This window comes from Rhinatrema bivittatum, chromosome 8, assembly GCF_901001135.1.
Source record: "Rhinatrema bivittatum chromosome 8, aRhiBiv1.1, whole genome shotgun sequence".
Classification (NCBI taxonomy): domain Eukaryota; kingdom Metazoa; phylum Chordata; class Amphibia; order Gymnophiona; family Rhinatrematidae; genus Rhinatrema; species Rhinatrema bivittatum.
The window spans coordinates 84924284-84936889 of NC_042622.1; positions in this window are offsets into that span (position 1 = coordinate 84924284).

Consider the following 12606-nt stretch of genomic DNA (forward strand, 5'->3'; position numbering starts at 1 on the left):
TGGTCTCTAGGCAGGGCAGAAAGAAGGAAGGAGGTGTGTTTCATCAAGGTGGGGAAGCAGCAGAGTGTTTCTAGGACCCTTCATTTTCAGTTTAAACTGATTATTTCTGAAAAACCTCAAGTTTTACAAAAACTAGTATTCACTGTTTACTGATTGTCCCCCTAATTCTGTAACACTCAACATCCAAAGTTTTGTTTTGGTCCAAAAGAATTTGTGACTGGCCCAGGGCTCCTCCTTGCACCAAGTCATCTACACATACAACCAAGTAAGATCTATTCCTCCCTTCCCACCTTCTACTCCCTCCTCCCTGAACCTCTCCCCCCCCCCCCCCCTCTCCCTACCCTACTGGGTGCAGGAGGAGACTCTGAGGCCTGCGTCATGTTTGTGTCCTCTAAAATAAACCCTGATATTTACTCACAACAATGAAGAGGCTTTTTCACACTGATTTTCTCCTGGGGTTTTTTTTGGTTGGTGTAATAAATATCAATAAATTGCTGGGCAAATAAAAGAAAAATTGAAAAAGAAAAGCCTTATTAAATGGTGAAGCTTAGCACAAACATGGAAACAGAAAGAGGTCCTGGCTGTGGGCACTGCTGCTCAGAGCCATCTTGGCATGGAATGGGGAAAAGATCCAATGAACATTAATAAATACTAGCAAGCATGGGGCTACCAGAATCCCTTTGAGCTTGCCGCCACTTTCAGTCACCTCATTCCATGTTTACTCGGAGTTGCTGGCATTTTCAGCACCGGAGAGTTTATTTCATGTTTCGGAGATCTAACAAAATCAGCAGAAATCCAGCAAGATTCTTAAATGTGCAGCAAGACTCCAGTGCTGGGGGCGAGTCCAGTGTGAAAGAGGAGAGCAGGAGAAAGTGACCTGCCTAACTCACAGTCACTGGTGCCTTCCATCTGCTCTCAGACTCCTTCAGCGAGCATGATCACTCCATCACCCAGACATGATAACTCCTTCCTGTCTGGCTCTCATCAGGGAACTCTCAGACAGTATTCTAGTGCTCCCTTGGGTTTTGCTTTCCTTATGTAAGTTATTTGCTGCAGGACTCCCCGGTAGCAGACTGCACCTCACTGAAGAGCTGCTTAAACTGCCGCTATAATGCCCCGAGTTGCAGGATGGGGGTTGTGAGCGCTGCTTCAACAGCATTTATAACTGCAGTAGCCCAGAATTGAATGCAGCCCTGCCCCCACCTCCAGACCCCCAGCAGGACTGAGCCCAAACTCTGCTCGCTGACCTGTCATACTACTGAGTATCAAACACAAAAACGAGCAACACCTCCCTAAATTAACAGAAACAACACAAAAAAAGAGAGGGAATGCAAAAAATATATCCAAGAATACAAAATAATAACTACTCAAAAGTCTCCCACCCGCAATGGGCCTCAGGGGGTATCAGTATTTCATGCACCACAAGTTGAAATCATGTCCCGTCAAAAATCTGCTATCTTACAAAAAACATTTTATTTTAATTAAACTCTCATTTATACTCAAAGGGGGTAATTTTCAAAGGAGTTACGCGCATAAATGTAACTACTATTGTAGCAATTTTCAAAAGCCATTTACTCACGTAAAGTGCACTTATGCGAACAAATCCTATGGATGATTCAATGGCATATATTGTAGCAATTTTCAAAAGCCCACTTACTCGAGTAAAGTGCATTTACATGCGTAAAACCCAGATTTACGCATGTAAATGCTTTTTAAAATCTGGCCCAAAGGGTCTGATTTTAAAAAGCATTTACATGCGTAAAACTGGGTTTTACGCATGTAAATGCACTTTACTTGAGTAAGTGGGCTTTTGAAAATGCTACAATATATGCCATTGAATCATCCATAGGATTTATTCACATAAGTGCACTTTACGTGAGTAAATTGCTTTTGAAAATTGCTACAATAGTAGTTACATTTATGCACGTAACTCCTTTGAAAATTACCCCCAAAACGTCCTATACCATAAGGATGATTCCTATAATATCTAAGAAAAAACTTCAATTACAGTTTTCAAAAAAAAGAAACACTAATGCCCAAATTTTAAAAGGCCTGTGCGCGTAAAATTCGAGTGCATTTTCGAAAGGGCCCAGCCCCGCGTGTAACCCTCGACACACACACAAGGGCCGGGCCTGAAGAACAGGGAGTAGGCCGGGACAGCGCCATTAGATGTTGTTCTGGGGAAGCAGGCGCCAGCAGCCAGCCGGTGCGCGGAACTTACATCTGCTCCTTACAGCACGTAAGTAAAAAAAAACAACGAAAAGTTAGGGAGGGTTTAGGGGTCAGGGAGGAGAAGGCAAAAGGTAGGAAGGCCAAGGTAGGGGTGTAGGGAAGTTCCCTCCCAGTCTGCTCCTTTTTTGGAGCCAACTGGGAAAAATGCAAATCATGTTGCCGCACGTAATTTATAAAAATCCCCCCCCCCCCCACGCAGAAGATCCCTCCCGCCCGCACATGCGCACGCGGATATTAAAATCCGGCACACATGTGCACACAGGAATCCTATTTTATAGCATGTGCACGCCGACACACACATGTTATAAAATAGCCGCCTCCGTGTGCTCGCGCTGAGAACTGCGCGCTCATGGATGCCTGCGCATTAAGAAAAAAAAATCTACCCCTAAGCACTTAGGGCCTGATTTTAAAAAGCATTTACTCACTTAAAACTGGATTTTACTAGAGTAAATGCACTTTACTCGTGTAAGTGGGCTTTTGAAAATTGCTACAATAGCAGTTACATTTACAGGTGTAAATCCTTATGAAAATTACCCCCTTAGCTTAATTTGCAGGCAAACCCAGCTTCAAACTATTTCACACAACCCAACATGGACCATGCATACTACTGAGTATCCCAGCCCTGGCTTTACTACCCCAATAAACCAGGGCTAGGCTTAGGGAGAGGTGAGTGGGGTCCCTTCCCAGACCAGGCCTCAGTTTCCAAGGGGGTTCCTGTTTGCCACTTTATTTTATTTAGTATTTGTCCATGTTTAGTGTCTGTCTTCCCAAGAAGGTACTCAAACCCATTAAACAATGTTGGATGAGCCCCCAAGGCAGCAGCCCACCTCCCCCAGACGTGCTAGAGAGCTTTTCCTGCGTTGGGTCTCTGAACTAAACTGCGTGGGCTTTTGGCAGGGGCTTGTGGGCTAGCAGCCGGCTCCTTCCTGCACGTGGAGCTGGCTGGCAAGCTCTCTGGCAGCACATACATGTAACATGTCAGGCGCACACCCGCTTTAATACGCTGGGGCCAGGTCCCTGTGCCCCGCTTGCACAATGCTGGCAGTCGGGTCCCGGGCGACCCAGAAAGGGGCAGGGGTCCCAGGTGTGCGCTCCACGTCCCCCCCCGGGGGGGGGGGAGGGGTTTCTCCGGCATCTGACGGATGGAGGGCGGCAGCTTTCCCCGGAACCCGCAGCCCGTGGCTGACTCGTTCCCTTCTCTGCTCCCGCTCCGTCTCTTCTCTCTCCCGCCCTCCCTCCCCTCCGGATTTTGATCTGCTCCCCTCCCCCTCGCCCTGCCCAGTCAGGCTCCCCCTTACCTGGGCTTTCTCCTGCTGGCCGGCTTCCAGCTGGGAGGTGCCACCTCCAGCCTTCCAACGTTTGTTGCACCATCGTCCGGGGCCACGTTTTGGAAAGCAGGGGAGAGAAAGGGGGCAAACTTCAGGCGCTGCCCGGTCCGTGTCCTGCCAGCGCCGAGCAGCTCCCGGGCACCACCGCCCTCCCTTTCGCCTCCCTCCTTCGCCCTTTCTTGCTTTCCTCTGGTTCTTCGCTCCTGTCTCTGTCTGAGCCCTGCCCCAGCTCTCTCTCCTCCTTCCCTCCCTCCCTCCCTCCTTCCCTGTTATTAGTGTTCGCCCCTGGCGAGTCCCAGGATGAAATCTGATCGCAGCCTCAGGACAGTCTCTTCCTGCTCTAAAGAAGGTGTTTCAAGCCTGGCTTGGTGCCTCAGACAGATCTGGCCAGCAGCCCCTGCCCCCTCCTAGCCAGGAGCGGTGGGAGCCCTTCCTCGCTGAGCCGGTCCCAGGGGACTGGGAGTGGGGGGGAGGCTCCGGACTTTCCCCCAGCTCAGAGCTGTCCGGATTTGCAGCGGAGTCCGCACTGACGAGCTTTCTACCTTCCTCTATCCCTTCTATTCGCCTTTCCTTTCCATCCTTCCCCTTTTCTATCCCCCCCCCCCTCCTTCCTCCCTAGTGTAAAGTCAGGCAGCTCCGTCTTTCCTTCCTTTTCCCTCTTCCCCACCAGGTCCCTCCACCTCCCCTTTTTATTACTAACCTGTCCGGAGTGGGCTGGGTGACAATTCAAAAACTCTTAAATGTGCTGGGTCTGTAGGGAGGTCAATGGGCAGGAGAATGAGACTGGAGCCCCCCTCCCCTCCCCTCCCCTCCCCCAACCCCAGCCCTCTCAGCCAAAGGCAGAACCCCGGCCCCCCGCCCTCCACCCTCCACCCGCACACACACCTCCTCCACCTCCCCATCCCCTGTCCCACTTCCTGACTTGTAAAACACCTGCTCACCCTGCTTGGATAAAAGGTGACAGGTAAGCCCAAGGAGTGTCACTCCTTTTTTCTCTCTCCCTCTCTTCCAAGCCAAATACTATTAAAACCAAAAACAAACAACCATCCGGAGGGTTTTGTCTCGCAAACAAGAATGTTAGATAAAAAGCCGGATGTTAGCAACGGGGAATTTTGGCACAATGTCTTCACCCCCACCCTCCAGCGTTATGTCTTCCAGTCCTGGCTTCCCAAGCTCAAAGCATTTTAATCGTGTTGCATGGGGAAAGCGGGTGTGAGAGAGAGAGAGAGAGAGAGAGAGAGAGAGAGAGACGTTTAAAACCCAGGACTGAAGCCTGATCCCTGGTCAGGTGCTGCATTTTCAGAGCTCACCTTCCCCTGCACTGCTTGGGCCTCCTGCCTGGGACCTGCTCTCATGGGCTTGGAAGGTGCTGTATGCACAGCACGCAAAACTCAGTCAACTTTAAGTCCAAATACATTCAGCTTAGCTGCATCATGTGACCTGGAAAATCATCAGCAAAAGTGATTCTGAGTTTGCTGTAATAGGTCTGCATTGGGCTGAAGAACTGGAAGGGCTCCAGGTTGCTGCAGCTGCAGGCAGAGCCGCTCACCAGGCTGGCACTTCCTATACACCCGATCCAACACACCTTGACATAGGCGCCCAGCACAATAGGAGAGAGAGGGAGGGGGAGGTTCCAGATGACAGAACTGATCTTTGTCTCTTTGGTATTGTCAAACGTTACCGAATATGACAGAACAAAGGCTGCAGGAGATCCGGGCGAGGGAATGGCAGCTCTGCCACTGCGCATGAGGAGGTATCAGGAGTGTGGAGCTGTCCAAGGTGCTGGGTAGCCTGAGGAAAGGAGCTGGAAGAGAGGCGCCTAGCATAGGCGCTCAGGCCTTACTAGTAAGTTGGTGAGTGCAGAGGCTTTACTCACACTTATCGCTTTCTTCACCGTCACCGCTATTAAACAATCACCAGCTGCAATGAACTGTTGTTTTGTTTTATTTTGGGAGGTTTTTTTTGGAGATCACAAATATTGTGTTTCCTTCCTGCCACTCTGAATGCTACTTGCCAATGAAATAATTTGGTAGTCATGACCCCTGTCTCCTGCTAATTGGTGCCCAAGATATTTAACCGGTTTTCAGCTAGAGTGCTTTGATAATTCTAATTGTAAGCAAAGAATAAACTTTAATATAGAAAGAAAAAAAAAAAAAGAAAAAAGACTCAGAGCAAAAACAAGTGTACTAAATTGGTATTTTGAGCAATCTATTTATCATTTATTGCTTTAAAAGATCTGAACTTGGCTGCCTCCATGTGTACTTCATATAGCAATCATGCTAGGGTTGCCAACTGTCATCTATCAGATTTCTGAACTGTGGGATTAGCTGAGCAATCTTCACTGGCTGGAGACAGAAATCATGCTAACTCCAGCCTTTCTTCAAGAAACTTAAAATGTATTCTTCCATTCAGTCAGCAAACACACTAGTAGCCTATCTTCTTCTAGCAGTGCACTCTTACCATACCTTTCTGCAGAGCTGTATACAGGACGCTCCTCTCCTGCAAGCCAATGCAATACAGTATGTTCAGCTGAGCACACTGTTTAACCCATGGTTTGACGTGTGTTTTAGATGCACATTCACATCTCCTTATGCTATACGGGGATTAGCATGTCCAAAACATGCGTCAAATCCCCCACAAAGCTAATAGCACTCATCACATACAAATGCGTTTTGATGAGGCTATTAGCTATTCTCCCTGGATTTAAAAAAAAAAATGTGTGCTCAATGTGCACATTTTTGCTTTCAGAAATTAATGCCTGCCCGGAGCAGGCGTTAATTTTTGAGCAGCCCAAAAAGTGTACAGAAAAGCAGAAAATAATTGCTTTTCTGTACTACTTCTGACTTAATATCGTGGTGAGGACCAAAAAGGAGGACAACATTAAATAAATAAATAAATAAATAAATAAATAAATAAATAAAACAAAACAAAACAAAGGGACAACAGTCAGGTTAGGAAAAGGGACGCTCAAATAACAAGCATCCCTGGCTGTGCACAGGTTAGGAAAATGGATGCTCGTAAAATTGCGCATCCGTTTTCCTAACTGGCTGACAGCTGACCTCTCTTGGGTGCCTGCTGCCAAGGATGCACTTGGGATGCACAATTTCGCCTAGTGCCTCCATTTTACTGCAGCAGCCGATTTAAATATTAAATCAGCTGCCCCAGAGAGGTTGATCGGCATGCATTGGGAGAGCAGGCACTCATGGTTGAGCACCCATTTTCCCCGTGCCAATATGGCATCAGCCTGCTGGAGATGCTGAGGCCTTCTGATCGCAGCTGGGATCACATTCATACCCTGCCATAGCAGGGTCCCACCCACAGAGCTCTCTCTCCCTGTCAGATTTAAGATGGACCTGACTAGATGCCTGGCCAGCACAGATTAAGAAGGGGAAGTCGGGCCACTCCTTCACACGAACACTTTGAGTTGCTGTTTCATATCTTCATTGATGGAGTTTATGGACTTGTGACTTTTATTGTCATGCTTCACCATTAAAAAAATATAGACATGAGGACCAAGTTGGCAGCTAAGACAGCAGACACATGAAGAAGTACTTCTGTGATACTGGATACTATTACCCTTTTTTTTCGATTTCCATGATGGAGAAGAGCAAGGAAGACCCTCAGCTTGCTCAATGAATCCACAACAGCACCAGGTTTCTATTTCAGAACTGCTTTGTGTTTCAATTTCAATTTCAATTTCAAAATTTATTAATCGCCTAACACAAAAAGGCCTAGGCGATATACAAAATAAACATACATAATAAATTCTGAACATACATAATAATAAAAACAAAACATAAAAATGACACTCATAAATATAGGTTTCTTAGAAACCATCATTGATTATTTCAAACTGACATCAACAACATATCCCGAGAGATTCACTAAATTACCTACCTGAGGTATATTAAATGGGGACATTCAACAGTTAACACTCCATAATTTCACAGTCATATCGTAAACAGTAACATTGTAATTATACAATATTGAATGCACGATTTCAGTCGGGTCCAGAGATGTTGACTGAAACCTGGTCTCTGGTCAAGTGCTGCATTTTGAGAGCTCACCTTCCCCTGCATTACTTGGCTGCTGCCACCAGGGTAGAAATGGTATGGCTGGACGACCTCACAGAGATATCATTGAGCCCTGACAGCAGAGAGGTTCCTGCTGCTCCCTTCACAGCAGAGAAGATGTTGAAATTGATTGTGGAAGTCCTTGCTTGTCTGGAGGAGCTGGCCTTTGCTTCTGAGGGGGTGCCAGCCTCTGTATCATCTGTTGGTGTGGATATGATTGTGGAGCAGTGAGGTATCTGGATCTCAGGCAGTGCTGAAGAAGATTTGGAGCTCTGAGGAAGCGAAAGAGCTACTGGTGAGTAAGAAGCTGTTCTCAATTAAATGACATCTGTTCTTTCCTCCCAGGTCATATATATCGTTCATCTCCTGAGGTCCTGACTGCTATAGAGTCCTTGTAAACAGACCTATTTCATCTAGGTCTTGCTCTCCAACCTTAGAGGGGTTCTTATGTCCCTAGAGAAATATATTGCTTTGTTAGCTGTGGTAATTGCAGACATTCACACTACAATCCAATTGCAAGAAACCACCTGGTTTCCCAGTTGGAGAAAACTGGGAATTTGGAGAAGACTGCTATTCATTTGTCTGCGGTTCAGTCTACTCTTGTGAAGGACAAAGTTGTTCCCTATCATACAATTGATAATCTAAAGAATTTTGCAAGATCTTTAAACTTAAGAATTTTGAACTTTCCCTTTTTTCCCCATTGGATTTATTTAAGACATACCTGCAGGAGGTACTTAAATCTCTCAAAACGCTTTGCCCCCTATAAATAAAGCTTTTTTTCTTCCCTCTGGTAAAATAACTAAGTCTGAAATTACCAGTGAGGCTAGGGAGGATCAGTCTGCTGATAGTCTGGATTTTTCTGGTGTCAGTGTTTCACCTGCTATGCAACCTCCCCATGCCATGGCTTTACCTGCTATGCAGTCTACTCACCAGCAGAGGTCTTCAGTAAGCCTCGCTCACAACTTCCCTAGCCACTGATCACCTGATGCAGCAGTTCCAGCCTTACTTAAGCCATCCTGTCCAGTCTCTCCTTGCCTCTTCATAAAGTCAACTTGGCTTCTTCACCTGGTCATCCTTGTCTTGCTACTTTATTTTGTCTTGCAGGCTACCCTGGCCTTCTGCCTTGCCTTGTGGCATACCTTGATTTTCTACCTTGCACTGTGGTTTACACTGGCTTCCTGCTTTGCACTGTAGCCTACCTTGGCTTCCTGCCTTGCTCTGAGGCTTCTATTCTCTCCTGCATTGCTCATTGACCTTCTGAAACTACTTGTCTTGCCTTGCAGCCTTCAGACCTCCTAGGGTTTCTTGTCCTGTCTTTCTGGTTTGCTGTTGCATGTCCTTGTCTAGTCCTAGTCCTGTACTTGTCCAGTTCATGTCCCCAGTCCCTGTCTTCAAGCCCTTGTGTGCCTGTGTTTAGTCCCTTGTCTATTTCCCCAGCCTTGCCCTTGTTCTTGTCCTTTGTTTCTGGCATTGCCCTTGGTTCCAGTCAGTGTCTGGATCCTGTTCCCTGACAATACCTGAATCCAGCTCCCAACCTGTGCTCAGATCCAGCTCCCAGCTAGTACCTGGATTTAGCTCCCAGCCAGTATCTGGATTTAGCTTTCAGCCTGGGCTTGAATCCAGCTCCCAGTCTGTCCCTGGATCAAGCTCCCAGCCTGTGTCTGATTCTAGCTCCCAGTCTATATCCAGCTCCCAGCCAGTACCTGAATCCAGCTCCCAATCTGTACCTACTTCCCAACCTCTGCCTGATCCAGCTCCCAGCCTGTCTCAAGCTTCTAGCCTGTGTTTGAATCTAGCACCAGCAATGATGTTCACTAGAAGGAAAATCCTGCTGGCCCCTAGAACCCAAGGGCTCAACCTGTGGGGAAGGGACTGGTTAGGCAGACCTCTTGTCCTGCCTTGCAGTCCTGTGTTGCTTCTGCAGGGGTGATCCCTTCTGCCAGACTGTGACAGAATGAAGAAGTCAAACAACATCCACAGGAGTGGGTGCAGGATTCCCTGCCAACCTGGTGAGCAAAGAAAACATTTTTGTACCACTACTTATTTTTGTAACTGGTGGCAATATTGGATCCCGCCCACATTCCTTGAATTTACCACATATGGTTCTCTTAACCCAGCCCAGTGGAGGTGTGTAGAATGAAAAGTAGTGAATCTTGGATATGCAGAGGCCTGTCTTAGTTGTAATTCTCCCAAATTGAATCCCAGGCTACAAACTGCAGATTCCAACAGCTTGAGATTTGCCTCACAGAAAATACCAAGCACAGCCTCCTTGAAAACAATGACTGATCCAGCCACAACCTGCAAAAGCAATTTAAACTTTGTACTTGTAAAGGCAAATTCTTCTGTGATTACCAGCAACTGTCCTCCAGCTGCAGCACCGAAAGGCATTCCTGAAACGGCCCTGTACTAAGTATGTCTAGGTTGCCAAATAAAGAACCCACCTACTTTCCATGAATGCTTTAAATATCATTTCCCTAACCATGCCAAGTGAGTTTGTAAGAAGTGCAGGTTCACAACTCCTCAATTCACAGGTATCTGTTTTGTCTGTGATTCATTACAACCGGCTTTCCAGCTACCAGTTCCCAGTCAAGATTCTCTGAAACCCACAGAACACCCAGGCGCAACTAAAACCAACCAAGAAACTTTTAAACCCTTTCCTGCTTCTGGATCCAGCCAAGATATTCAGGAGCAAATAGATACCACTGTTTCAGTCTGCAGAAGCTCTGAAGCAGATAGAAGCTGTTAGGTTCAGTCCCGGGAATTCAGCTTCAATAAGATGTTTGCAGTGTACCCTTAATGAGGTCATCTCCGACTTTGAGAAGAGTAGCATGTGCTTTTCGACACCTATCCTCTCAGAAGACTGCCTGATTAAACCAGGTCTTATAGCTAAGTCCAGTCCAGCTTTTCTGAATCCAGTTTAAGTTATTTCATCCATTGTTCCCAAGATTCTAGCTACAGCTTTCTCTACACTGTCTCTGCAGCCAGATTATCCAGTCCCTGCAAAAAGTCCTCTCCTGGAAGAGTTCTATCCATCTGATATACTCAAGCAGGAGTTCATACCATTCAATCCACTCTAGGAGGTGTCTGGTCCACCTGATCTTCTCCAGGAGGGGTCCAGTCCACTCAATCTGTTCCAGTTGGAGTCAGGTCCACTTGATCCACTCCAGGAGGAGTTCAGTCCACTTTATCTACTCCAGGAGGAGTCCAGCTCACCTGATCCACTCCAGGGAGAGCATGGGTAACCTGATCCATTCTAGGAGGAACAAGGGCCACCTGACTCATTCCAGGAGGAAACTGCCTCCATCTGATTCTCTTCAGGAGGAACCAAGGCCATCTTATCTGCTCCAGGATGAAACCTGGCCAATACACTTTTCTCCAGGAGGACCTGGCCCAGCCATTCCAGCCAGTTTACATTGGGAGGAGCCAGACCCAGCCAGTCCACTCTGAGAGAAGTCTGACCCAGCCATTCTAGCCAGTTCACTTTGGGAGGAGCCAGGCCCAGCCAGTCCACTGCAGGAGGAGTCCAGCCTAGCCATTCCAGCCAGTCAGCTCCAGGAGGAGTCTGGCCTGGCCATTCCAACCCTGCTCCAGAGAGAAGCTGTTCTAGCAACCCAGAACCATAGAGAGGTTGTTCCAGTGACCCAATGCTAGAGAGGCTTTTCCATTGACCCAGTGCCAGAGAGACTTTGTCCCAGCCACCCAGTTCCTGAGAGACTGGCCCAGCCATCCAGCCCTCTAGAGATCCTGACTCAGTGCTTCAGTGCTCGATAGATCCTGACTCAGTACTTCAAAGCTCAAAAGATCCTGACTCAGCACTTCAGTACTCAGTGCTTCTGCACTTGAGAGACCCCGATTCTGTACTTCAGCATCAATACAACTCTAGTTCAAGACCTCTTTCCCAGAGATACTCTGGTTCAAGACCTCTGCCCCAGAGAGACACCAGTTCAACACTTCTGTTCCAAATGCTTTTGTCTCTCTTCAGAACATGGGCTCCACAATCAGTGATTCAAAAAACCTTGTACCTACTGGCTACAGCCCCCATGGCAAATGGAACCCAGGAGGAGCGGGTCTTAAAAGAAGGGGGTTACATGGCTTCACCTGCTATGCAGCTTCCCCCCAGTGGAGTTCTTCAATGAGCCTCATTTATAGTTGCCCTAGCCACCTCCTCACTGATCACCAGCCCTACTTAACCCAGCCTGGCCAGTCCTTCCTTGCCTCTTCATGGAGTCACCTCGGCTCCTTGATCTGGCTAGCCTTGTTTTGATACTCTTCTTTGCCTTGTGGCCTACCCAAGCCTCTTGTCTTGCCCTATGGCCTATCTGGGCCTCCTGCCTTGCTCCATAGCCTATCATGGCTTCCTGCTTTGTCTGTGGCCTATCTTGGCCTTCTGCCTTGCTCTGTAGCCTACCTTGGCCTCCTGCCTTGCTCTGGGGCCTTCCTGGCTCTCCTGCATTGCTCAGTGACCTTCTGGGCCTACCTGTCCTGCCTTGTGGTGTTTGGGCCTACTAGGTTTCTTGGCCTGTCTCATGCCCTGTTGGGCTTTCTGGTTTGCTGTTGCATGCCCTTGTCCAGTCCTGTCCTTGTCCCATTCATACCCTCAGTTTAGGCCTTGTCCTCTCTTCAAGCCTTAGTTTTCCTGTCTTCAGTCCCTTGTCTGTTTCCCTGGCCTTGCCCTTGTCCTTTATTTCAAGCATTACCCTTGATTCCAGTCAGTGCCTGGATCCAGTTCCCCATCAGTACCTGCATCCAGCTCCCAGTCAGTACCTGGATCCAACTTCTAGCCAGTACCTAAATTCATCTCCCAGTCTGTATCTGGATCCATCTCCTAGTCTGTATCCAGCTGTCAGCCAGCACTGTCTCCAGCTCCCGGCCTGTAACCAGCTTCCAATCTGTGCCTGAATCCAGCGCCAGCTATGATGTTTGCTAGAAGGAAAGTCCTATTGGCCTCCAGAACCCAAGGGTTCATCCTGTAG